Source organism: Tasmannia lanceolata, unplaced genomic scaffold, assembly GCF_043159265.1.
Source record: "Tasmannia lanceolata isolate RefF3 unplaced genomic scaffold, GAP_Taslan_0.1 ptg000026l, whole genome shotgun sequence".
NCBI classification, from domain to species: Eukaryota; Viridiplantae; Streptophyta; class Magnoliopsida; order Canellales; family Winteraceae; genus Tasmannia; species Tasmannia lanceolata.
Window position 1 is genome coordinate 5,162,150 of NW_027518703.1, and position 25,459 is coordinate 5,187,608.

At 38.5% G+C, this 25,459-nt stretch overlaps 1 long non-coding RNA gene across 1 annotated transcript in view; it reads left to right on the forward strand.

Moving 5' to 3' along the window:
* Positions 1-18,405, forward strand: part of LOC143858792 (uncharacterized) — a 28,240-nt gene extending 9,835 nt beyond the window's left edge. Inside the window, exon 2 of the long non-coding RNA XR_013239041.1 lies at positions 17,827-18,405. This is a non-coding gene — a long non-coding RNA (uncharacterized LOC143858792). The remainder of the gene's footprint in view (positions 1-17,826) is intronic.
* Positions 18,406-25,459: the final 7,054 nt, after the last annotated feature.

Sequence of the window (25,459 nt, forward strand, 5' to 3'; positions counted from 1 at the left end):
GTATTCAAATATTTGAGGAAACTACTTCTCTCTCAAACATTCAATACCAAGGCGAAACTACTTTTCACCAAGCAACAATTAAACAAGCCACTACTTGGCACCTCACTGATTAACAATAAAAAAAAAAATTTCTTAAAAAAATGCCCCTTGTTTGGGTTTAACAAAGAAAATGATTTTTAGACCCAAAGGGTTTGCAAACATGATCGATGGGTTTACCGATCTTTTATCGGTTTCACTGATGGAGTAGCTTTCTCCTGCCGAGAATAAATTGGAGTGCATGATCATTGCTGAAAATCAAACTCAAGTAACTTGAAAGAATTTTAGGGTATTGACTCTTTTAACAAGGGAACTATATTCCGATGGGTTTGAAAACTGCAAAAGTGGGTTCTAGACTCCGCTGGGGATTGGAGTTTCTAAAACATTGACTCTTTCAAAGAATGGGTTCAATTGACGAATTTGGAAGTTTAGCTCATGAGATGTGCTCAAGCTTCTCTTGCCTATATCTGCTGAGAATATCTACTCAATTATCTTGTTTATTTGATATATTTTATGACGTAAGTCATAAAAGATGCCCCTAGTATTATTACTTCCATGACAGAATTCATATGAGAGCAAAACCAGGATTGGCAAGAAAGTTTAAGCTTGCATGGTTCTTTCTCTAGTATATGGGTAAAGGATATCCACAATGGCGGAGGTTGGAAAATATTCTTCCACTGCTCACTACTTGAGACTTTGATGTCACTGATAAGTTTGAACATAATGTGTCTTGCCTCTTCCTTGATTTCCAGACCAGGATCCACTTTGAATTCTCTTTACATTTCAAAAGGTGTACTCTCGCTCTTCCAGTGACAAACACTTTGGACATTGAGAGAAAAAAAATGATAAAAATAAGGAAAAGAATTCCAAGGACTCGATCAAAGACGACTCAAATTACTCAAGGGACTTGACTCACTTTTGATTCACCTTTAGATAAAATGTGTTATTTTGTTATGGTAAGGCTAGCCACTCTTAGAGTAATCTCGAAAACAATGTCAAGAGGTTCTAATTTCGTCCATCGGGACATCCGTCATGGTTATTACCCCCTTTGGGTTGCTCGGTTTTAATGCCCCTAGTTTAAAAGGATATTAAAGTAAGTCTTGTCGACACTACTCGGATTCCAGGATCCTGCCCTGTGTAGAGGTTGCTTCTCCGTCTCCTTGATTTCTCTCTTCAAAAGAAGTCACAACTTTTGCTTTCCAAGTTTTCAGTCTAAAAGACTACTTATCTAAACTTTTGCTTGCACTACTTGCACTCAAACTTTGGAATTCTTCGCGACTGAGGAACTCCTTCTGCTTCTATTCAACTCAACTTTTCATTGGAAGTCTTTACCTCTGACTAGATTGCCTCTTCAAGTTTTCAATCCAGCATACCGTTACCCTTACTTTGCATAAGTCAATCCCTTTGGTTATTGACTTAGCAAGAAAATGACTTTATCTAGGCCGCCCTTTCGGATTTTCAACCTAGCGGGTCTTTAGACTCTCGTTCTTTTTTTTTGTTTCTGTTTTTATTTTTGGTTGCCTCGAACCTTTGCTTGTTTCACCATAAGGACTTTCTCGGTGGGCTTGGGTTCAAAAGGGTTATGGTTCAAACCATTTGGACCGAATCTGGTCTTGCCAGACTTCCTACATACCCCAAAAATGGAGGATCAGGTCCTCATAGTTCGCTTTAGGGTTTTTTTCAAAGAATAGTTTAGCATTTAACTTTAAAATTTTGAAAGGGATTTTATCCCAAGGTTTGACCGAACCTGAATTAATCAAGTTGCCTACATACCCCTGAAGAGTTGAGGATCAGGTCCGACGTAGTTCGGGTGCATAAATGCCCCGGGTTTATAATGTGGTTGAAAAGAAATGGTTTAATTTTACTTTTGGCCCAAAGGGTTTACAGAAAGATTTTTAAACGTTGGGATTTTGGCCATAAAAGTTTAAACGTTCAAGGATGGCCTCCTGGTATATTTAGCGTACAAGCTCTTTTGCTTAAGGTTCAAAGACTTTGAATTTTATTTTTTTTAGGATTCTGACGGCATGCCAGGCAAAACTTCAACCACTGTGCTCCACTCCCATCTCGAAGATATTTAATTTATGCTCAAGATTCTACAACTCCTTATCTCTTTTTTTTCCACTCCTTCATTTCTTTTAAATGTTCTCTTTCTTTTGGATTTTGAGAATGCCTCATTCATGGAATATTCTACCTCGAAATCATAATGAAAATAAACAGCCCATTTTTTATTTTTTTTTTAGGGCTCAAATTTATAATAATACAACTTCCTTGCCTGAAAGTCTTCTCTCAATATCACATTAGCTCCACAGGATGTCTGATGCTCATCTCTTTAAAATTTTACTCTGCAACTGGATGTCCAAAGACGACGAAGTCTTGCTTTGCTCAACAATAGGGCATTCCCCTGGTTTATCCTTATAGGATCAAGCAAGACTATCTCAAACCCCTCTAAATAGGTTTATCAATTCTTTGCGCTCCTCGGGAGATAAAATTTTGCCACTCCATCTTTTCCGAGTTTCGAATTTCGATACCACTATCAATAGCTTCGATTTCTTCTTCAAGTGGCTATGCTCGACGCTCTTCCTCCCGTTTGACCTTTTTCAGATCTCGAGGGGAATTTCGTCTGCATTCTTATCCGAAAAGGGGGGCTTTAGTTGTTTAAACATTAGATCTAAGAGTGAATCATAAAACATTGAAGATACAAAACCAAATGCTTTATTGAATTGAAAACTTTGAAGTACATAGATGGCTCACAGACACGCCTCTATGGGCTCTTCATCAGTTCTGATAGAAAACAAAAGACTGACTCTATATAAGAAAGACTGACAAACATGACACTTCTTTCTTTTTTGGACATTGACACTACAAGACTCACCAACTTTCAACCTAGGAGTTGGTATAAACTTGACGAAAATAAATCTTGAAACAAGATACTTGACATATGACTCTTGAAACATAACAGTTGAACAGATGCAAGGAATTGGCACTGAAGTTCACAAGTAGTACGCCTTCCTCCATGATAATGCTAGCTAAGAAGTTCGACATTGGTTCAGAAACATTGGAAAGGGTGGTCCTATGAAGTCCTCTTGACTTGGCCCAAATTGTCTTTGAAAACCTGCTGGTGACATCACCTTCTCTGCCTCAACATTCTCAAGATATTCAAACTCTGACATTTTTTCTTTTCCCTTCAACTTATTCCCCAGCTCTGAAGTGACATAAGTGACGGGATCTCTGGGAGGTTGAATGGTGTTTTCAAGTGTCTGGTTCACAAAAACATAGATTTCAGCGAGCGCAGAAGAGTCTTTCTCTATCCGGTTCTGAATTGCATGTTTCAAAGCTAAACAATTCTCCGTTAGGTGACCCGGGCCTCTATGATACTCACAGTATTGATCCATCCTCCAATTATTGGGGAATGGTTTAGGCACGGGTTTAATATCTGGAAGTCTCAAACAACCTTCACTGACCCATTTCTTCATGATGACTATAAGAGAACATGGCATTTGGGTGAATTCTCTTTTCCGTTTCTGACCCATGTTTTCTTCTACTACCAAAGGCTTCTTAGGAGGTTGGTGAGAAGATCCAACATTCTTAACCTCCCTCATAGCAATGTAAGGCTTCTTAAGAGGTTGGCGAGAAGGTCCAACACTTTTAACCTCCTTTGGAGCAATTTAAGGCTTTTTCCCATTATGCAAATCAACATATCTATCAAGGATCAAACTTTGAACTGAGACCTCTTCTGTCATGATACCCATATCAACAAGTTGCTTTGGAACAGAGTCACATTTAATGGACAAGTGCTGCATTTGAATTTTCATCTCCTCACTTCCTCAGTTAGCATATCCATCTGACCAAAGAGCTTGACCATCCAGTTTTTCATTCTGACAAGTGTAGTCTTCTCAACAGATTCTTCTATAGATCGAGTTTTTGATGGGACAAGTTGGGTCTAAGAAATAGGGTGAATGAGAGATGCAGGATCTAAAATTGGTCCTTCAATAAAAATGACATTTATCGAAGCTAGTGGCGAGACAGCATGAGTATCGAAAGGCTTTTGAGGAACACCAGGCTTTTCAATAGTAAGCTCGTCTTCATCAATCATATCTTGCACTTTATGCTTCAGAGTATAACATTTATCAGTCGTATGACCCGAACCACGATGATATGCACAAAATAAATCCTTTCTCCAATTCTTAGGCAGAGGATTAGGTAGGACACTTTGTTCAGGCAATTCGATCTTGTTGTCCTTGATCAATCTCCTGAGAATGTACGATAACGAGCAAGGAAGCGGATTAAATTTTCTTGTTTTCTTTTTTGCTGATTATTCCCCTTCCAATACTGTTTTGACTGGAGTCCTAACAGAATTGACATTATGTACCTCCTTTGGCTCAACCATAGGTTTTTTTCCTTCTTTGATATCAGATAAAGTCTTGGCCGTTAGGCCTTTTGCCAAAGCATCTTCAGTCTGAGTTCCCGTCTTTGTCAGATGGTCAAAACTTGGGTAGTGTTGAGGTGCCATGAAATAAAAATAAGGTGAAGATAGACTTTTGATCACCAATTTAATTTGGTCTTCCTCAGTAATCTTTGACTTAACTGTGCCAACTTTCTCTTCCATCTACAAATAAAAGAGGTGAAGGTCTCCTGAGGACCTTATTTCAACTGTTTCAGATCTCTCTTGGTAACCTCTATTCCGTCCTGCATCGAAAATTGTTCTACAAGTTTGTTTGCTATGGCCTCCATAGTTCTGATTTCTTCGGGTTTTAGTCACAAGAACCACTGTTTTAAGATTCCCACAAGGGACACTGGGAATAACTGTGCCATCTGCTCGGGGTTGAGTCCATGTTGTTGGGAAAGCTTTATGAACCATCCTATATGACTCTGAGGACACCCAGTCCCATCATATTTATCATAGTTGGGGGTTTTGAATTTGGGTGGCAGAATAGCCTCAGGGGGTATCATAAACTCAGAAATGTCGAACTTCTTTGGCCCCTGAAATTTCATATTCTCAACATCTTGAGCCAACTTTATGAACTTGTCGTACATCTCCTTCTCTAACTTGTCATACATCCCTTTCTCTTTACTGACCATAGGTACACAATATTCTTCAGCATATTGCTCATCCTCTGAATTGATTTCAAATGGTGAAACGGTTGGTCTGTTCGAATCTGGAGACGCAACTGGAGGAGATGGGGGTATTGGTCCTCTAGAATTGGAGGCCTTTTCATTATTCTGAATTTTCATATGGGTAATCTCCTCTCTCATGCTCGCCATGTCGCGACTAAGATTTTTCAGCATCTCTTGAATAGCTATCATAGGATCAACTGGGTCAGCCATTGGATGAACCTCTGGTAATTCAGACAACTCAGACAAAGAGAGTAAAGGTATTCGCGACGTAATGAGCGAATTAAATGAGTCTAGATACCGAAGATGGTCTAGACCACGCTAGTTTCAATTGGTTAGGATGTCTTTTTAGGAACGGTGATTTGTTCTTTTTAGAATCCTGAAATGGAGGTTAAAACACTAGGTTAAATGAATGATAACAGGGATAAAATATCTTGTACAAATAAAGACAAAATAATCCTGAACACGTTTGAATTACAAAACAGGTAAGTCAATCTATGAAGGTCAAAGACAGGTAGGCATTGATAACATGACCTACACCAACAGGATCTCAAAGAACCTTCAATTTATCCCTTTAAGTCTTTTTGGGATATGACTGCTCTCTTCTGGGCTATGAAAATGTTAGGAATGATAAACACCCCTAATCTAAATGAGTTTGGACCTCAACAACAATCATGCACTCGTGACAGATAGGCAAGATTTAGCTAATCCATCAATGATCATGATATAAGAAAGATAAATCCATGATGAAAAATATGAATCAATTATATGTACAAAAGATCAAAAAATAGATTATGACTAAAGTCAAAAATCTGATGATAATCCACAAATGGATAAATAGGAATAAACAAAAGGATCACGATACAACAAACTCATGGTTTATCCCTGACTTTGAAGAATAGTAGTCATGCTCAAAATGTTCCAGGTAAAATCCGACAGCATAACGGCTAGACAAGAAGGTCGAGGTAAGGTAAACTCATGGTTTAACTAACTCTAAAGGATAGCGGTCATGCTCAACATGTTCTGTAAAAAATTCAGCAGCATAACGGCTAGACAAGAAGGTCAAGGTAAGGTAAACTCATGGTTTAACTGACTCTAAAGAATAGCGGTCATGCTTAAAATATTTTAGGTAAAATCCGGCAGCATGACGGCTATACAAAGGGGTCCCCACAGCTCAACCAAAGGGTATATGCATGGAGAAAATATTAGTACAAGACTCTCAGTAAGAATACTAATACTCAACTAACAGTGACAAAGTGAGCTCACAATAAACGAAGTGTAGTCACCAGAGAAAGATAATAAGATGGATGACTGACCATAGATGAGAAAATATGACAACAAGTCAGTTCTAATGACCGAAAGATCAAATGATAGATTATGGCCATGGTAACGGCAAGTAAAAGCCACAGACCAGATCTAGATTTGAATAAAGAATGGATATAACCGATTGAATTGGATAAGAAATCCTAACTAAGAGGAGAACCCTATTCTAATAATCAATAAAAAGTCATATATACATATATGTACAACCTAACCAGGGCACCAGCCCTAAATATAGTCTAGCGGAGTCAAAGAGATCTTGACTCAAGACATACTTGTGAGTGTACTAGGACCGTGTTGTAGCCACGCAAGGTGAGCTACCCTAGTCTACAAATGGGACAAGGCTCCTAACTCTAGGCTTCACATGTGTAAGCAACACATGTTCATCCCTATATGAATGCAATATATATAAACATGGGCACTTCCTAGTTGGGTTTCACTAAGTCAGTAAGTATATACATAATATATAAAACAAAGTAGGGCTCCGGACTCAATCTATCGGGTACTATGCGTATGAACCATACTTAATATGTATAATAAAAGTACGTCCAATGTTATACATAGTATGCTTCATTGCTCATCGGCTGCTGTAAACACAAGTGCACCGAGTGTTTACAGCTGCAGCGCTGGCGCATAGCTTGGAAATAGATTCAACAGCGCCATCAGGGTAATGACATCCCAGTCGGGCACGCATTGTATCTATCCCGTGGAGCCAATAATGAAAAACAATGAAAAATAATGAAAATAAAAAATATGATAATGCATGTCGTGCAGTGAGTGAATCCCTCGTTTTAATTACACATTTATCTGGTGCCCCTGGATTCTAACGATAGAGTTCCCATTTGGAATGATTTTGGCCCAAATTTCTTCAAAATTAATAAAAATTGCATTTTTACAGAGTTAGGCAATGTTTCAAGAAATCCCCAGCAGAGTCGCCAGCTTGTGGACCCCGATCCCAAGGAGGATGAGTGTGGAGGACACGAGATCCCCCTGCAATCGTCAAAGATCTCCACATGTGAAGGAGAGCTCTACCAAGGAACTCTCGAAATATGTGCCACTCTCATAGCATAGCATAAGTGGCGATACAAAATGAATACATCCTGATCCGGAGCCAGGGCTCGAAACCAAGATGTACTTAAAATAAACTCAGAGTCGCCATCCATGGATAGGCCATGAAACCCCAAAATCAAATCCTCTGTGCAATGGATAATCAGAAATATATATGGGCTCGGGCCTGTTACGAATGGAGAATGTCTGAAGAGCACCCCCAATTCATCCTAGTGCAAGCACTTGGTCTCTTATGCCATTTTCATTAACTCCAAAGAATTTTGGGTAAAAGCATGTAAAATGGGAACAAAATATCCCCGGAAAGATGTCTACCTAATCATGCATGACCAGGGGATGAAATAATAAGCGCATACAAAACAAAATAAAAAATGTGTCACCTAATCACAACTAGGTTATGAGTGACATACCTAACCAGTGTCTAAATTCTGGTAGACAAACACATGCATGCTACAGCTACAGGTATAAGGTATGCACAAGAAAGTAAGAAAACACAACAAAATATACAATATAACAACACAACAAATCCTAAGACTCTAACGATTTAGCCCGAGTCCTTGGATGGTCTGATGTTCATCCAAAGAAGCGTACGTATCCCCGCCTCCACGAGAATCAAGGCAACGTAGTTCTTCGCGCCTATATGCCCTAACTAAATGCGGGTTAGCCCTAAGCTAATGCAGGTGGTTCCTATAACCCATGTGTAACTAGGTGTGTTTTCTAAGGAAAACAAAGGGTGGACTAGCGCATCATATCCTAGTCATCAGTCGGCGATGTGGATCGCCAACTGACCGGACGGAAGCGGAACAAACTCCTAACTCTAACACAAACACAAACAAACACATAACACATTAAAGACAAACTCCTAACTCTAAAACTCTCTAACTGGGACAAACTCCTAACTCTAAAACTCTCTAACTGGGACAAACTCCTAACTCTAAAACTCTCTAACTGGGATAAACTCCTAACTCTAGAGGAAGATCTTGTTGAAAACAAGGTTTTAAAAGATTTTTGAATGATTTTTGAAAGATTTACAAAGCCTATTTGCAAAGTTTGGTTGGACTTGGGATAAAGATCCCAAGCTGCACTACGTACCTCGTGGAAGAGGATCAAGCCAACGTAGTTCGAAATCGAACTCTCCTAACTAAAACCTAACACTCTAAATGATTTTGAATTTTTTCAGTTTTCAAATGCTTTTTGGATTTTAAGATATTTTGAATGTTTCAAGTGTTTTTGGATTTTTACAATGTTTTCACCATTTTGGTCAAAGACTTAAGGGAATACACAAAGCAAAACCCTAGGGACGAACCCTAGGGCTAAGAGGGAAAACCCTTAAACTAGGTAAGCTAGTGCCAAAGACAAGGAAACGATCTAACACTACCAAATGGACGAATGAGTCAAAGACTCTCTAATAACGCCATCACAAAGATAGATGAGTCAAAGACTCTCTAAAAACACCATCTAAATGACGAGTGAGTCAAAGACACGCTGATAATACTACTAAAACAAAAGATAAATGAGTCAAAAACTCTCTAATAAGGACAAATGAGTCAAAGACTCTCTAATAACACCTCCTAAAGGATGAGTGAGTCAAAGACTCTATACTAACTCCTCCAAAAGGACAAATGAGTCAAAGACTCTCTAAATTAGACAAGGCTTGTCTCCAAATAGGGGCTCTATCAATGAGGCGGGGCATGCCTCCTAGACACAAAGGTGGGCTCCAAGTATCCCTACCATCACCTAAACCCGACAAAGTTTCCGAGAATCGATGTAGAGGTCAATCATTGATGTCAATTCCAAGCTCTAATGAAGGATCTCAAGAACAAAAAGAAGCCATATGACCTCAGAACAAATTTTGGATATCGACAAATAACCTGAGGGGAGAGACGGAGAAAAGAAGAGGAGGGGCTCCGAGTAGCTTCATCATAGTATGATTCAAAGACATGAAATCAAGGCAACATTGGAGTTTCTAACAAGGTCTTATTTTGTTCCTTACGGGTGAGAACATTGAGAACTAAAGCTCCAAAAGAAATGAAAATGCAAGAATGGCTCCTACTCTTGATTCCTTCTAAATACAAGCCTCTCAATCAATGCTCGAACCAAACCAAATAGACCCATAGAAGTGAGAATCACCATTACCCTGCTAACATGGAAGATGAAGTTGCCCTCCTAACAAGAAGGATCAAGTTCTTGCAAAGGAATATGGGAGGCATGAAAAATAGAAGAACCAATCCTCCATTCAAGAAGAAAGAGGAGCTCGGTGATGGATCTTCTCAACTCCGATGCTATGGTTGCAAGAAGCTTGGACATATTCGTCCGGATTGTCCACTCAACAATGAGCCTACCTCAAATAATCGCTTCAAGAGAAGAGAAGGCAAGAAAGGAATGACCGCCACATGGGATGAGAAAATTGAAAGCGAAGGCGAACAAAATGATGGCGAAGATTGCTTGATTGCAAAAAACGTTTGCTTCATGGCCTCAACAAACGACAATAAAGAGGTAAATACTTTAAATGATGTCATTGTTTTAAAAGAAGTTCTAGATTCCTTGCAAAATGCACATGATGAACTTGAGATTGAATTTGATAAAAATGCATCACTTGAAAATTCTCTTGCTAACATGACAAAAGAATTTGGTTGGCTAAAGAAAGACCGTGAATTTCTAGATGATGAAAATGAAAAATATAAAGTTGAAATTCATGATTTTAATACTACTATCAAAATCTTAAATGAAAATTGACAAGAACTATCTATTGAAAACAATAAGCTAAAGCATGAAAATAGTAAAGTATCTTTTGAATATGATGAACTAAAGAAACTTTTTGAAAAATTTGAACATAGTTCATTGAAATTGGATAGGCTTGTTAATATTTAAAGAATGTCACATGATAAAAGTGGACTTGGACATAAATGGAATACTACAATGTCCAACTATAAAAACAAACTTTTAAAGGATTCTTCTAGTAGTACGAAAACTTGCTTTTATTGTGATTTAGAAGGTCATTATAAAGTTGCTTGCATGCATGCTAAACAAGATAAAATCAAATTGAACTCTAAAGTGAAAATAAATGAACATAGCAAGATTAGGAAGATTTGGGTACCTAAGAGATCTCATTTGCCTATTCATATGTAGGTATGCCTTAAAAGCCATAACAAGAAGAACACATGGTACCTTGATAGTGGATGCTCTAGACACATGACCGGAGACCTCACTCAATTTGCATCCCTATCACTCAAGGATGGTGGAGATGTTACCTTTGGAGATGACAAGAAAGGAAAAGTCAAAGGAGAAGGCACCATAGGTAACTCTACCTCTCCCATTAATGATGTACTTTTTGTTGATGGCTTATCCCATAATCTTATTAGCATTAGTCAATTGTGTGACAATAGTTCTGAAGTAGTCTTCAACCCTGACAAATGCATTGTTAAAAATAAAATAGATGGAAAAGTAAAATTCATAGGTTCTAGAGACAATAATATTTACACTATTGGACTAGATGACCTTAGACTCCAAAATGTGACTTGTCTTAATGCCATTGGTGAAGATTCTTGGTTGTGGCATAGGAGGTTGGGTCATGCCGGAATGGATCTCATTTCAACCCTCTCCTCAAAAGACATTGTTAGAGGATTGCCTAAGTTCAAATACACCAAAGATCACATTTGTAGAACTTGTCAATTAGGCAAACAATTGAAGAGCTCATTTGCCCCTAAAAATATGATCTCTACCACTTACCCCTTGCAACTACTTCATATGGATCTTTTTGGACCAATGAAGACAAGTAGCCTAGGTGGAAAGAGGTACGTGTTTGTAGTTGTGGATGACTACTCACGATTTACATGGGTCATATTTTTAGCACATAAAGATGAAACTTATGAAAATTTTCTTAAATTGTGTAATCAAATACAAAAATGAAAAAGGTATTACAATATCTTACATTAGGAGTGACCATGGAACGAAATTTGAAAATATACATTTTGACACTTACTGCAATGAACATGGCATCAAACACAATTTTTCGGCACCTAGGACACCTCAACAAAATGGGGTTGTAGAAAGAAAGAACCGAACCCTCCAAGAAATGGCTAGAACTATGTTGCATGAAAATGATCTCCCTAGATACTTTTAGGCAGAGGCGGTTAGCATCGCTTGCTATATCATAAATAGGGTATATATAAGGCCAATTTCTAAGAAAACACCTTATGACCTTTGGAAAAACTTAAAACCAAATATAAGCTATTTTAGAGTGTTTGGTTGTAAATGTTATATCTTGAACATTAAAGATAACCTACACAAATTTGATAAGAAGTCGGATGATGGGATATTCTTAGGGTATTCTACACATAGCAAGGCATATAGAGTATTTAATAGAAGAACCCTAGTTGTAGAAGAATTCATGCATGTGACATTTGATGAGAGAGAGCAAACACCTCAAGAAATGCCACATGATGAGGATGAACCTATTGAATACCTCTTACCTAAGTCAAATGCTCCTCCCCATGCATCTACAAGTAATACATCACCTAGTGAGGAAATAGAAAATGAAGATGATGACTCATTACCTAGGGATAGGAGAATATTGGTAGATCATCCTGAATCCCAAATCTTGGGTGATGCCACATCGCCAGTAAGAACTAGATCATACTACCGTAGTGTGAGTAACAACTTGGCGTTCCTATCCGAATTAGAACCAAAATCCATCAAGGAAGCCGAAAAGGATGAATATTGGTTGATTGCCATGCAAGAAGAGTTGAGTCAATTCGAAAGGAACAAAGTGTGGAGGCTAGTACCTAGACCTAGTGATCATCCAGTTATTGGCATGAGATGGGTGTATAGAAATAAATTGGATGAAAATTGAATTATCACTAGAAATAAAGCTAGGCTTGTAGCCTAAGGATATAATTAGGAGGAAGGAATAGACTATGATGAGATATTTGCTCCTGTTGCCCGTATGGAAGCTATTAGGATACTCTTGGCATATGCATCTCATAAAGGATTTAAACTATACCAAATGGATGTCAAAAGTGCCTTTCTAAATGGCTATATCCAAGAGGAAGTGTATGTTGAGCAACCTCCAGGTTTTGAAGACTTCAAACATCCAAATCATGTCTTCAGGCTTGATAAAGCTTTATATGGATTAAAGCAAGCTCCTAGAGCTTGGTATGAGAGGCTTTGCACTTTCCTAGTGGAAAAAGGATTTGAGATGGGAAAGGTGGATAAAACATTATTTATCAAAAGAGAAAATCAAGATATCCTCCTTGTCCAGATCTATGTGGATGACACCATCTGTGGCTCAACTAATCAAAGAATGTGTGATGAATTTGCAACTCTAATGAAAAATGAATTTGAAATGAGCATGATGGGTGAGTTAACCTACTTCTTAGGACTCCAAATTAAACAATACCAAAATGGGATATTTTTAAATCAAGAAAAATATACAAAGGAGTTATTAAAGAAGTATGGCATGGATAGTAGTAAGACATCAAGAATTCCCATGAGTACAACTGCTAAGCTAGAAAATGATGAATTTGGCAAATCTATAGATCAAAAGATGTATAGGGGTATGATAGGTAGCTTACTCTATCTGACAGCCAGCAGAACAGACATTATGTTTACTGTCTGTCTCTGTGCTCGATTTCAATCGGATCCAAAAGAGTCTCACCTATCGGCAGCTAAGAAAATCTTCAAATACTTAAGAGGAACCCAAAGTCTGGGACTATGGTATGAAAGATCTACTGCCTTCACTCTCATTGGATATTCAGATGCAGACTTTGCTGGATTTAGAGTGGATAGGAAAAGCACTAGTGGGACTTGTCAATTCTTGGGCAAATCACTTGTTTCTTGGTTTAGCAAGAAACAAAATTCAGTAGCTCTGTCCACAACAGAAGTAGAATATGTGGCAGCTGGAGCTTGCTGTGCACAAGTCCTATGGATGAAAAGCACATTGATGGACTATGGAATTAAAATGGAAAATATTCTCATCCAATGTGACAGTACTAGTGCTATAAGCTTAACAAAGAACCCCATACAACACTCAAGAACAAAACATATTGAGATTAGGCACCACTTCATTAGAGATCACTCACAAAAAGGGGATATTTGCTTAAAATATATCAGTACTGAGGATCAATTGGCGGATATCTTTACAAAACCCCTTAGTGATGATAGAATATGATATATCCGAAGTGCCTTGAACATTTGGAGTGTAGATCAAGTCAAAGAAATTGCCAAATAAATACTTTGTGCCTTTCACCTGCTTATCTATATAGTATATATATATCATCCTTGTTTGGTAGTATCTGCATGAATGAGATGTCAAATACTAATATTAAAAATCACTCAATTGGTACTCTTAGCCTTCTTAGTTCTCTAAGATGGAGAGGTACCTTCACTTTAATTAAAATACCTAACAATTTGACATATGTCAACATCTCGATCATGAACAGGTATATGTGCATTACTTGGCTAAATATTTTTATACCATAAGCATTGATTTAGGGGGAGTACCCAACTCAATCTTCATTTACTCCTAAATTGCATTACATTTTAGTTCACCCTTTCTGTCGATGATAAAAGGGGGAGAAGTTTGAAATTGATTATCTATTCAATTGACTATATGCACCATATGCTTTTAATTGTTATAATTTATCTATGTGCATATATTGAGGGGGAGTTCCAGCATTCACTTGCCTACTATGTCACTCCACACACACCCCATAATCAATTTTGTTTGTCATCATCAAAAAGGGGGAGATTGTAAGCCCAAGGGTCTACTCTCCTATCTTGTTTTGATGATTCTAAACATAATTGATTGTGTTATTGAATACTAATCAATTTGCCTTGAAGTGTTGTGTTTAAGATAAGATTGATCATTGAAGAAACCAACACACTACATGGTCATGCTTGAAGACGTACCAACACAAGAGTCAAAGGAGCTAAGTGGAGCTCACATTATCTCTCAAGTAAGCATACACAAGATGGAAGACCAATTGAAGACCAAGGCTAAAGAGAAGTTGAGATTTACCTAGAACTCATTGTACATCATCTCTCTTTAGATTTATAAGTCAAGGCAAGGTTTTTCAAAAACACTTAAGAACTTAAAATGGTTTAGTGAATGGTTGTGTGGTGGACCAACATGTTGGGACCCTCATAAACATTCCAAAATTATTATAGGAGTTGAGTTCTAAAAGCCAAAAATCAAACAAGCAATAAAAACACAAAATCTGCTGATTTTTAGGCTTCTCGGAACTCCGAGATTTTTCTCGGAGCTCCGAGCTCGGTACTCCGAGAAATGGTCCAGTAGAAATTTTCATCTTCTGGCCGTTCTCTCGGAACTCCGAGAATATTTCTCGGAACTCCGAGAACCTCGCGACAGCTGAGAATATAGCCGTTGGGATTTAAATTAAAACTTGGTTTTTGATAACAACACCCCCAAACGGTAATATTTTGGCAAGAGGCTATATATACATATACTAGAGGATTATTTCCTCTCTCTTGAACATTTGAAAAACCCCCTTAAGCATTCAAGTAAACTTGCAACCCTTTCAAGCTTAAGATTTTATTTTTTCCAAACTTGCCTTGCACTTGCAAATCTATTAAGTTTGGATTTAGAGCTTTCACTTGCAATCACTATTGAAGAGCAATCAAGGGACTTCAAAGAGCATCAAGCTTTCAAGAAGAAGCCAAGCTATTTATCTTCTATTATTGTAAAGGTGGCTAGGGCATCCTTTCTTAATCCCCTAGAGAGCATTCGCTTAGAACTCGACGAAGAAGGAGAGTCGGTGTAAAGGTGTAAGGGCATCCTTATTTAATATCCCTTGGAAGTGTAATCGTCTCGGAGCCGGGCATCGTGGAGGTCTCCAATATTGGAAAACCTTAAGGACGATCTTAAGAAGAGTGGAGTAGGGCTCTGCCCGAACCACTATATATCGGTGTGTTCTTTCTTGTTCTTGCATTTTAATTTCTTTTTGGTTTGGCATTTCATTTTGTTTAATCTTATTTGCACTAACCAAAAAATCTAATCAAGAGAAGATAAATCAAATTAAGTTCAATACTTAAATTTTCAAAAGGCATAATTTATTGTTAAAATCAATTCACCCCCCCCTCCCCTCTTGTTTATTTCAGGGTTAGATGGTGTTAATGGTGGAGGCTTGGATTGGATCTCCGGCAAGGTTTTCAGAGATGGGGACGGATTTCAGAGGTGGCGGCGTTGGTGCAGATAGATGGATATGGAGATGATTGGTTCGGATAGAAGGGGTAAATCTAGGGTTTGGATTGGGGTGAAAAGAGATGGAAGATGATGGTGGTGGTGGTGGTGGGTTAGGGAAGAAAAAATGGGCGGATATGGAGGAGGCTTGGCCGGAATTAATGGAGGAGATGGATGAGATGAAGAAGAAGTGGAGGTGTTGCTCGGCTGGGTTGGGATTAGGAGAATGGGTTTGATGGTGGAAAGGGTTGATGTTAGGGATGATAGATCCGGTCGGATTTGGGAATTTCTCACCGGAGAAGATGGTAGCTGGACGGAGATGATGGACAGAGGTGGTGGTGCTAACCGGCGGCAATGGGGAGGCCGCGGATCGGGGGTTTGATGGAGGTAATTGGTAGGAGGTTGGGAGAAGAAGGTGGTTGATGGTGGGTTTGGGGAAGAAGAAGGAGATGGAGGCAGCCAGTAGCTTGGCTTGGATGGATTCCGGCCGGGAATGGGGTGGGAGAGGACAATCGGTCTCTCCCTCTCTCTCTCTCTGTTTGCAGCCGAAAATGGGAAAAACCTCCCCCTGAAACCCTAGTTCGTTGGGTTTTTAAGGGGAAATGATATATTTGGCACCCCCTTGTATTGGTTGGACAGCCCCCTTCTAGTATATTATGATTGTCCTTTTATACAACCAAAGGGGTGTTTGGGGTAAAAATGGGGTACATACCAAAAAATGAAAATGATATATCACACCCCTTATTCTTCCTTGGACAACCACCTCAAATGAATTTTGACATCCTTTTTCCTTGCTAGGGATGACCTTGGGTAAGGGAAAAGGATTAACATTTAAGCACTCTATTGTTACACAAGGAAATGGTATTGGCACTCTCTTGTTGGATATCCCACCCCCCTTTTGCACTACACCACGCTACGGACTACACTCATACTAATTGTAAACGGATTTTTACGAAATGTTATAAGGACTTACTTGGGATCCTAACCTACCCTACGACTAATTTCGGGACACAAATTCATTTATTTAAAAGTTTTTTTTGTTCAAAATGACCTATTTGGGGTTCGGTCAAAATGGGGTGTCTACACTTATGTGTTTCTCTTGGAATCACATATATGAATTAATAATTATTTAGTTGATTAATGGGCTTATGGTTTCAGTCATGTGTTTGTACGCCCTATTTATTAGTGTTCTCTAATCTGGATCACTCCCTTTCAAGGTGACAGATTGTTGAATGACAGTGTGGTAACAGTCACAGCAGAAGATGCGGAAACAATTGGAGCAAGTGTAGTCATTCCTTGGAGTTCTGAAAGTCAAGTGATCAAGATAGTTTACTTCTTGAATGGAAGGAAACAATAGTAAACCTTTGAATTGGAATTGAGGACAAGATTTCAACGCATTTGGACAAGTTTTACTAGCCCAAATATGGAGTTTTTATTTTAGGGGTAGTTGCAGCAATAGGATGTATCCATCTCCCGAGTCTTCACAAGGTCAATGACATTGAGAAGATGTCTGATAAAGTTTGTAGTAAAATAATCATGTATTTTTCAGATTTATGTTGTAAAATACCTCAGTCACATGTATAAACAGGTATTTTTTTCAAATTTATGTTGTAAAATACCTTAAGTCGCATGTGCAATATTTGAACTTCTCTTTTCTATTTTCTTCATGCTGCTGAAATCTTAAGTATATGTGAATCGAGATTCCCCTTATTTTGGCTACATTATGTTCAGCTCATTATTTTCACGAGGACAAATCATTTTTCTAAGATAAGTGGTTTTATTCTTAGGAAAAGACAACAAACCTTTGGGTTCTACATTGACCTCTCTAATTTCAAGTAGAGGTATTTCGATAGACCTAGAGATGGATTCTGCGATTTACATAACCACTCCGTGTACAATTTTTGCATTTGGGTTTTCCCTTACCCTAGAGATCGATTCTATGCTTCGAGTTCTACATTTGCTTTGGCTTTTCCCTTGCCCTTTAATTTGAATGAGTGATTTTTAAGGTTTACGACTGATTTTATCATTTATCGGGCATTTTTATTGGATTATTTGCTGCATTTGGATGTTATTGACTTCATTTTTTTATTCAGGCTAGATGGATCCTACCGACTGAAGATGAAACAAAGAAGAAGATAAATCCAAAATCCGCTGCCCATAATGTGGGATCATACCGTTCCCCAATACGTTACTATCAAAGTCGTGTACATTGCTATTGGCTTGATTTAATTGATTATTTTTGTTCTTGTGTCTATATCATGATTTGCATCCAAAAGTAGTGAAGGCCTCAAAAATGTGAAGCTGGAACCTTACAACATGGCACCAGACAGTATGAAATCATAATCTATGTTTTATTTTTCCTGTGTTTGGTTTGGCTTTACACATTTTTAGTGTATTTAACTGATAAGCAGACCAACATATTAGGCAACAGAGGAATGTACATCGGTGCTTGAGCTGGATCAGAAGCACACCTGGAGCCTTGATGCTGCGGGCACACTGGAGCGAAGATGAAGATGAAAAAGATTCACAACCTTAGTATTGGTTCCGTGTTAAAACTTTTGGCGAACGTCCTATGAAGTGAAGGTCTTGTCAGTAGTAAACCATACTAAATCATGTTGTAAGATAATGATTCTTGATTATGATTCTTCAATGAGATTTAGGGATGTTTGAAAGCTCCTGAACATTCATGTTGCATCTTTTTCTTTTTGTTGGTCTTTAATCCTTATAATTTCCTTAACTCCATTTTGTAAGATATTGATTCTTGGTTATGATTCTTCAATGATTGGGAAGAATCAATAAGACTTCTCCATTTGTTCCCCTCCGTTTACTAGCACGCACATCGCAACGCACGTGCACTTTTACTAGTATTAAAAGTCCATGGGTATGGCCAACCCAAAAACCCAAAAGAAATGGCTACTTTGTGAGGGAGTGTTAGGTTTATTTGAAAAGTGTAATCTGTGTAATGACTTTTTTTCCTGATTTTATGTAGTGAAGTGGTTTGACTTGAGAGGAAAGCTGTGGATTTATAGTTTTATATTCAAGTAAAATGATGCTCTTGATATTCTTTCAAATTTTCAGAAGGGAGATCATGATACAAGAAACTGTAGCAATTTTTTTTTCTAATCTTTTTTGACATTTTATTAGCTGTTTGGATCATGGGCGGGTCCGAAGCCCTTAGCCCGTCCCTCTCCCAAAAAAAATCATGATTTTTTGGGAAGGTGTTATGTGTATTTTCTTATGTTGTATGTGGGGTTAGTTAGTGCATAGTAGTGGGTATGTGTTTTAGTGTAATGACCATTAGTTGTGGCTAATCTGTTTAGGATAGTGGGAGTTAGTTACTTATGATATGTCTTGTTAGTGGGTAAGTGTGCTTGTGATGTGGCACTCCCTCTTTTGCTTGTATTTATGTAGTAGCAATTCAATGAAAAAAAAAGAAGAATTTTACAGCAGCAAAGGAAACTTTGTGTAGGAGAATCATGGTGTAGACACCCCATTTTGACCGTGTCCTTAACCTTCCAATTTTGTGGAAAATCCCATCAAATCAGTGAATTAGGGTCCCAAACTTTACCATAAGCTAGGTTAGGGTCCCAGCTAGGTTCCTTCAAAATTTTGTCGAAATCCGAGCACGTTTGCCTAGCGAACAAGATGGGAGTGTCCGTAGTGTAAATCGCAGGAAGGGGATGAATCACCTAAAATGGGCTGTCCATGGAAGATATAAAGGGGCAGATTATATGTCATTTCTTTTTTGGAACCCCTGTTCTTGCTCGGATTACCTTAAGAGCAAAATTGACTACCAAATACATTAGAGGGGGCTGTCTAGAGAAGCAAAAGGGGGGGCATTAATATATCATTTTCCCTTTATAAGGGATCGAAGGAGCTCATTTCCAGGGCTGGAAAAATAGCAGAGAGGGAGAGAGAGGGAGAAAACCAAACCCTAACACCTTCATCCCTTCTTCTCCGATCATAACTCCGGCCAGATTCTGGCGAAGCTCCGGCCGGTAGACTCTTCTGATTTTTCTTTCTTATTTCTCACTGTTTTTCTTGTCCTCTTGAATGAAACCCTAGCTAAGCTTTTAAATCTCAGATCCATCACTTTTTTCGCCATTGAAACCCTAACATACCTTCATCTTCTCCGATCGCACCTCTGCTGGATTCCGGCCAATGTTTTCCCTCGGGTCAGCCATTTTTTGCCGAGCTTCCATTTAAAGCTACCACTAGATTCAATCATTTCTTACCCTAGCTATAGATCCAGCTTATTTTCCACCATTAAACCCTTAATTTTTGCTCCATCTTTCGAACACACAGGAAGAGAGAGAGAGAGAGAGAGAGAGAGAGAGAGAGAGAGAGAGAAAAGGGGGAGAGCTGAGAAGAGAAAGGGAAAAATAAGGATTTATTAGGGCTTCTCCCCAGATTCGTCTTCTCAAGCAAGACTCCGGCCAAACTCCAGCCAACTCATCTTCTTCTTGCTATTCTCTTTTATTCTTTGCCAATTTCTGCACTTCTATTCAATTTCCTTCTCATTTCCAAACCCTAGCCTCTTCCAAACCCTAAAAATCGTAGATCTGATCATTTTACCCTACCTCTGCAAGCTTCAAGCTCTGTTTGCAAAGATCTTTGCAGTTGTTCAGCTCCTCTAGAGCTAATTGGAGAAGAAGAAGAAGAGGCTTTGATTTTCGTTATCAGCATAGAAGAAAGGAAGGAAAGTCGGAAACGACTCTAATTGAGAAGCTAGACTTCATTTTTTTCAATAGAACTGCAAGATTTGAAGAATAGTTCAACTTTTGCTAAAGGAAAAGAGGAAGAGAAGAGGAGATTTTTTGGTGTTTGACGAGTTCTTTTCGAGCTTTGATTCACATGAACGAGTTCCGATCTGTGCAAAGCAAGCTCAGGTTTGTACAAAACAAGCTCTGAATCGCCATTTCCTCTGTTTCAAAGGTTAGAATTAAAAGGAAAAATCTTCAATTTGGAGCTTTGCAAAACAGAAAGAAGAAGAAAAGGTAACTTCTTTTTTATTTTTCTCGTATGTTATAGCTGTAGCACTGATTCAATAATTGTGCTGATGATAGTTTTGATGCCATCTTACTGCTTGTTTCTTTCATTTATTTTTGTAAGTGTGTATAAATTACATAGATTTTGAGATCTTGTACATCACAGGGCACTCACTATACTGCTTGTTCAATGTCTTGGGCACTCACAATGCCTTAGATTCTCTTTATTACATTTTAAAGTATATCCCTTAGAATGTGTTTACGGTCTGCTTAGCTTACTTTGGATTCTAAGCAAAGGGAAGAAGAGAGGGTTGTCCCTCTAAAATTTCTTAAGGAATTTGGGTTAGTTCTTTAAATATAGTTATTATTTTTTGAAAGTCGGAGCACTTTGGGCATATCATTACAATGCATTTTGAAATACTCAAGAGGGGGGGTGAATTGAATTTAACTCAATATTAGGCCTTTTGAAAATTATCTATAACCCCTAATTGGAATTTTTCTTCACTTAATTAAATATTTGGTTAGTGCAAATATAATTGAAAGAACAAAGTGAAATGCCAAACCAAAACAATAATGGAAATGCAAGAGTGAGAAATGACACACCGATATATAGTGGTTCGGCCAACGGCCTACTCCACTCTACTCAAGGTCGCACTTGAGGGATTCCACTATTGGAGACCTCCACGATGCCCGGCTCCGAGGCGGTTACAATTCCAAGGGATATTAAACAAGGATGCCCTTACACCTTTACAAAGACTCTCCTTCTCCGCCGAGTTCTAAGCGGTTGCTCTCTAGGGAATTAAAAAGGAATGCCCTAGCCACCTATACAAGATTTGAAAGAGAATAGCTTGGCTTCTTCTTGAAAGCTTGATGCTCTTTGTAGACCCTTGATTGCTCTTCAAAGATGGTGATTTGCAAGTGAAAGCACTACTATATCCAAACTCAAAAGATTCACAAGTGAAAGGCAAGTTTGGGATGAAAAACAAAAAACTCAAGCTAAAATGGATTGCAAATGTTTTTGATGCTTAAGGATGTTTTTCAAAGATCAAGAGAGAGTGAAAAACTTCTCTACATGTTGTATATATAGCCACACCAAAGAATATGACCGTTTGGGGGTGGAAATATCAAAAACCAAAAATTAATTTGAATCCCAACGGCTATTTTTTAGTCTGTCGCGAGGTTCTCGGAGTTCCGAGAACCATTCTCGGAGTTCCGAGAATTCTCGGAGTTCCGAGAAATATTCTCGGAGTTCCGAGACAACGGCCAGAAGAAATAAAATTTCTACTGGACCATTTCTCGGAGTTCCGAGAAATTTTCTCGGAGTTCCGAGAAAATGTCCAGATGCTACTGGACCTTTTCTCGGAGTTCCGAGGGAACTCTCGGAGTTCCGAGCTCGGAGCTCCGAGAAAAAATCTCGGAGTTCCGAGAAGCCTAAAAATCCACAGATTTTGATTTTTATTGCTGATTTGATTTTTAGCTTTTGGAACTCAACTCCTATGGTTATTTTGGAATGTTTATGAGGGTCCCAACATGTTGGTCCACCACATAACCATTCACTAATCCATTTTAAGTTCTTAAGTGTTCTTTGAAAAAACATTTTGAAAACACTTTGCCTTGACTTGGAAATCTAAAGAGAAAGGATGTACAATGATACCTATGTAGCTTTCAACTTCTCTTTAGTCTTGGTCTTCAATTGATCTTCCATCTTGTGTATGCTTGCTTGAGAGATGAGGTGAGCTTCACTTAGCTCCTTTGACTCTTGTATGGGATATCTCCAAGCATGACCATGTTGTGTGTTGGTTTCTTCAATGATCAATCATATCTCAAACACAACACTTCAAAGCAAATTGATTAGTATTCAAAAACACAATCAATTATGTTTAGAATCATCAAAACAAGATAGGAGAGTAGACCCTTGGGCTTACACATTTTATTAGGAACTTCTGAACATTGTGCTGAAATGTAAACCATAGCAGTTCGTTTATATTGTGCTGAAATGAAAACAATTACAGTTCCTCTTCATCATGCTTAAAAAGAAAATTATGGTTGTCCATCTTATTTGTACCTGAACTGACAACTATTGTAGGTCATTGTCGTTGTGCTTGAGCTAAAAATTGTTATAGTTCATTATCATTATGCCTGAAATGGAAGCATTTTATGATTCATCTCATTTTTTTATTACTCCTATTAGAACATTCAAATGAAATAATAATGTAGGATTGAAGCATGACAACATTATCACCATGGTCTATTGTCCATTTCTTCATTAAACTGAATTTGTGGTTGTAAAAGAGGAGAAAGAGAAATTCTAAATCTTGAGTAAAGGAATTTTACTTGTATGGTAGAATCCAATGCGCTGCTTGTGTTTTATGAACTGGTGATGTGTATATTAAGTTGTAAAGGGGCTACAAATTAGTTGTAATAGAGGTTTAAGGATTGGTTTAGGTTTATGACTAGTATGGGAGGTGATTAGCAGAATTTCAGGGTAAATTGACCATGCACATGGATTGTTGGGTAGAGGGACAAGGTATGGGGTGACTATGAGTCAATTAACATAAGCTATGATGGCCCTAGCCGGAGCCTCCCTTTCTAAGAGACTATTTTAGTCTCATAATAGTTTTCCTCCTTTTAGGATATTGCTAAGTCTTATAGCCCAAGCCCATATTTAGAGGGACATACTTTGTCATGGTAATCCCCCTGTTTTCTTTCTCCTTCTTTAGATAGAAGTTTCTTAGCTTTTTAGACACCCTTTGAACCCTTGTCCTTTCTCATTATGAAAGGGCGTGAAGGCGTTAGCCCAAGCCCATCATTTAGGGGGCTGACTTAGTCCATATAACACTTTTCCCCTTTCCCTTTCTCTTTTAGGTAGACTTTCTTAGTTTTTTAGACATCCTTAGACATTGGTTCTCTCTCATTGCAAGGGCAATGAAAGAGTCATCTAGAGCCCACCCATTTTTAAAGAGACAAGCTATGTCTCAGTAAAAAAGTCAAATCATTAGGAGACAAGCTTTGTCTCATTAGCACCTCCTTCTTAGAATTACTAATTTCAGAGTCAGTCCTTCAGTTTTAGGAGTCAGTCCTATCATCATAGGGGTTAGATTTCCGTCCAACCTCTTATCAAATCATGCGATTTTTATCCGCTCCTGCAAGGTATAGGATGTTGTCCAACCCTTGCAGAGTTATTATTCTGTTCATTCCCCCCGCAAAGCATAGGATGCTGTCCAACCTTTGCGAGATATCAGGAGTCTGCCATACTCTTATGATGATAGGAATTTGTCTTCTTGAGTCAAAAACTCTTGAAAATTCAAAAACATCTAAAAATCAAAATTTCTCAAAAATCTGAGTCTTTAAGAGTAGTTAGGAAAGTCTTTTCCGAACTACGTTGGCTTGATCCCTTTCCATAGGGTACGTAGTGCAGCTTGGGATCCACATCCGAGGTCCAGCCAAACCTTTAAAAATAAACATTTCCAACCTTCCAAAAATACAAAAATTCTTCAAAACCTTTTCAAAAAGATCTTCCCCTAGAGTTAAGAGTCTGTCCTAGCTATTTGGGGTGTTTTAGAGTTAGGAGGCTGTCCTGATTTGTATTGATATGGTGTGTCCTATCGTGTGGGTGTCCCTAAAGTTAGGAGGCTTCGAGTTGATCGGTGTGGACCCCGATCCGAGATAGGCGGCGAGGGAACTGGTCCCTAACACCATCTGGATCATCCATGTGTGAAGGAGAGCTCTACCAGGGAACTCTCAAAACGGATGCCACCCTCATAGCATAGCACGAGTGGCGATATAAAAGAGATACCTTTCGATTCGGGAACAAGTCCGGATTCGAAACGTACCTAAACAAACTCAGAGTCGCCATCCACGGTATACGGCCATGGATCCTTTAAACAAAAATATGCTCTGTATACCATGGTAACCAGAAATATATATGGGTTCGTGCCTGATTACGAATGGAGAAGGTCTGAGAGCACCCCCAATTCGTCCGAGTGCAAGCACTTGGTCTCTTATGCCATTTATTATTAACTCCAAAGAAGTTTGGGTAAAAATCATGTGAAATGGGAACAATCCTCAGGAGTCGTCTACCTAAGCATGCATTTCCTGAGGATAAAAAATAATAAACACATATGAAATAAAATGAAAGGTGTGGCACCTAAGCATAGCTAGGTTATGAGTGACATGTCTAATGGGTGTCTAAGTTCTGGTGGACATACACATGCAAGCTACAGCTAAAGGTATAGTATCAGTACAAGAAAGTAAGAAAACACATCAAAACATAAAACACAAATTAAACCTATATATGACAGGACAAGACAAGTCCTAACTCTAATGCGACTTGACTCGGACCAAGATGGCCGTCCATCCCAGCTGCTCTACGTATCCCGGCCTCGGGAAGAATCGGAGTCAACGTAGTTCGAATGACCTAATCTAAACTACGATGCCTAACCATCTAGAACCGCTATCCTAGACTCGATCCACTAGACTCGAATGATTTTTAAAGCTTTTTGCATGATTGCTTAAGTTCAGGTGAATTGTAATTTTTAAAACCAAACGGCTAGGACAGACTCCTAACTCTAGAGGAAGATCTCTTTGAAAAAAGGTTTTGAAGAAGTTTTTGCATTTTTGGAAGGTTTGACAAATTTTATTTTTAAAGGTTTGGCTAGACCTAGGATGTGGATCCCAAGCTGCACTACGTACCCTGTTGAAAGGGATCAAGCCAACGTAGTTCGGAACGAACTCTCCT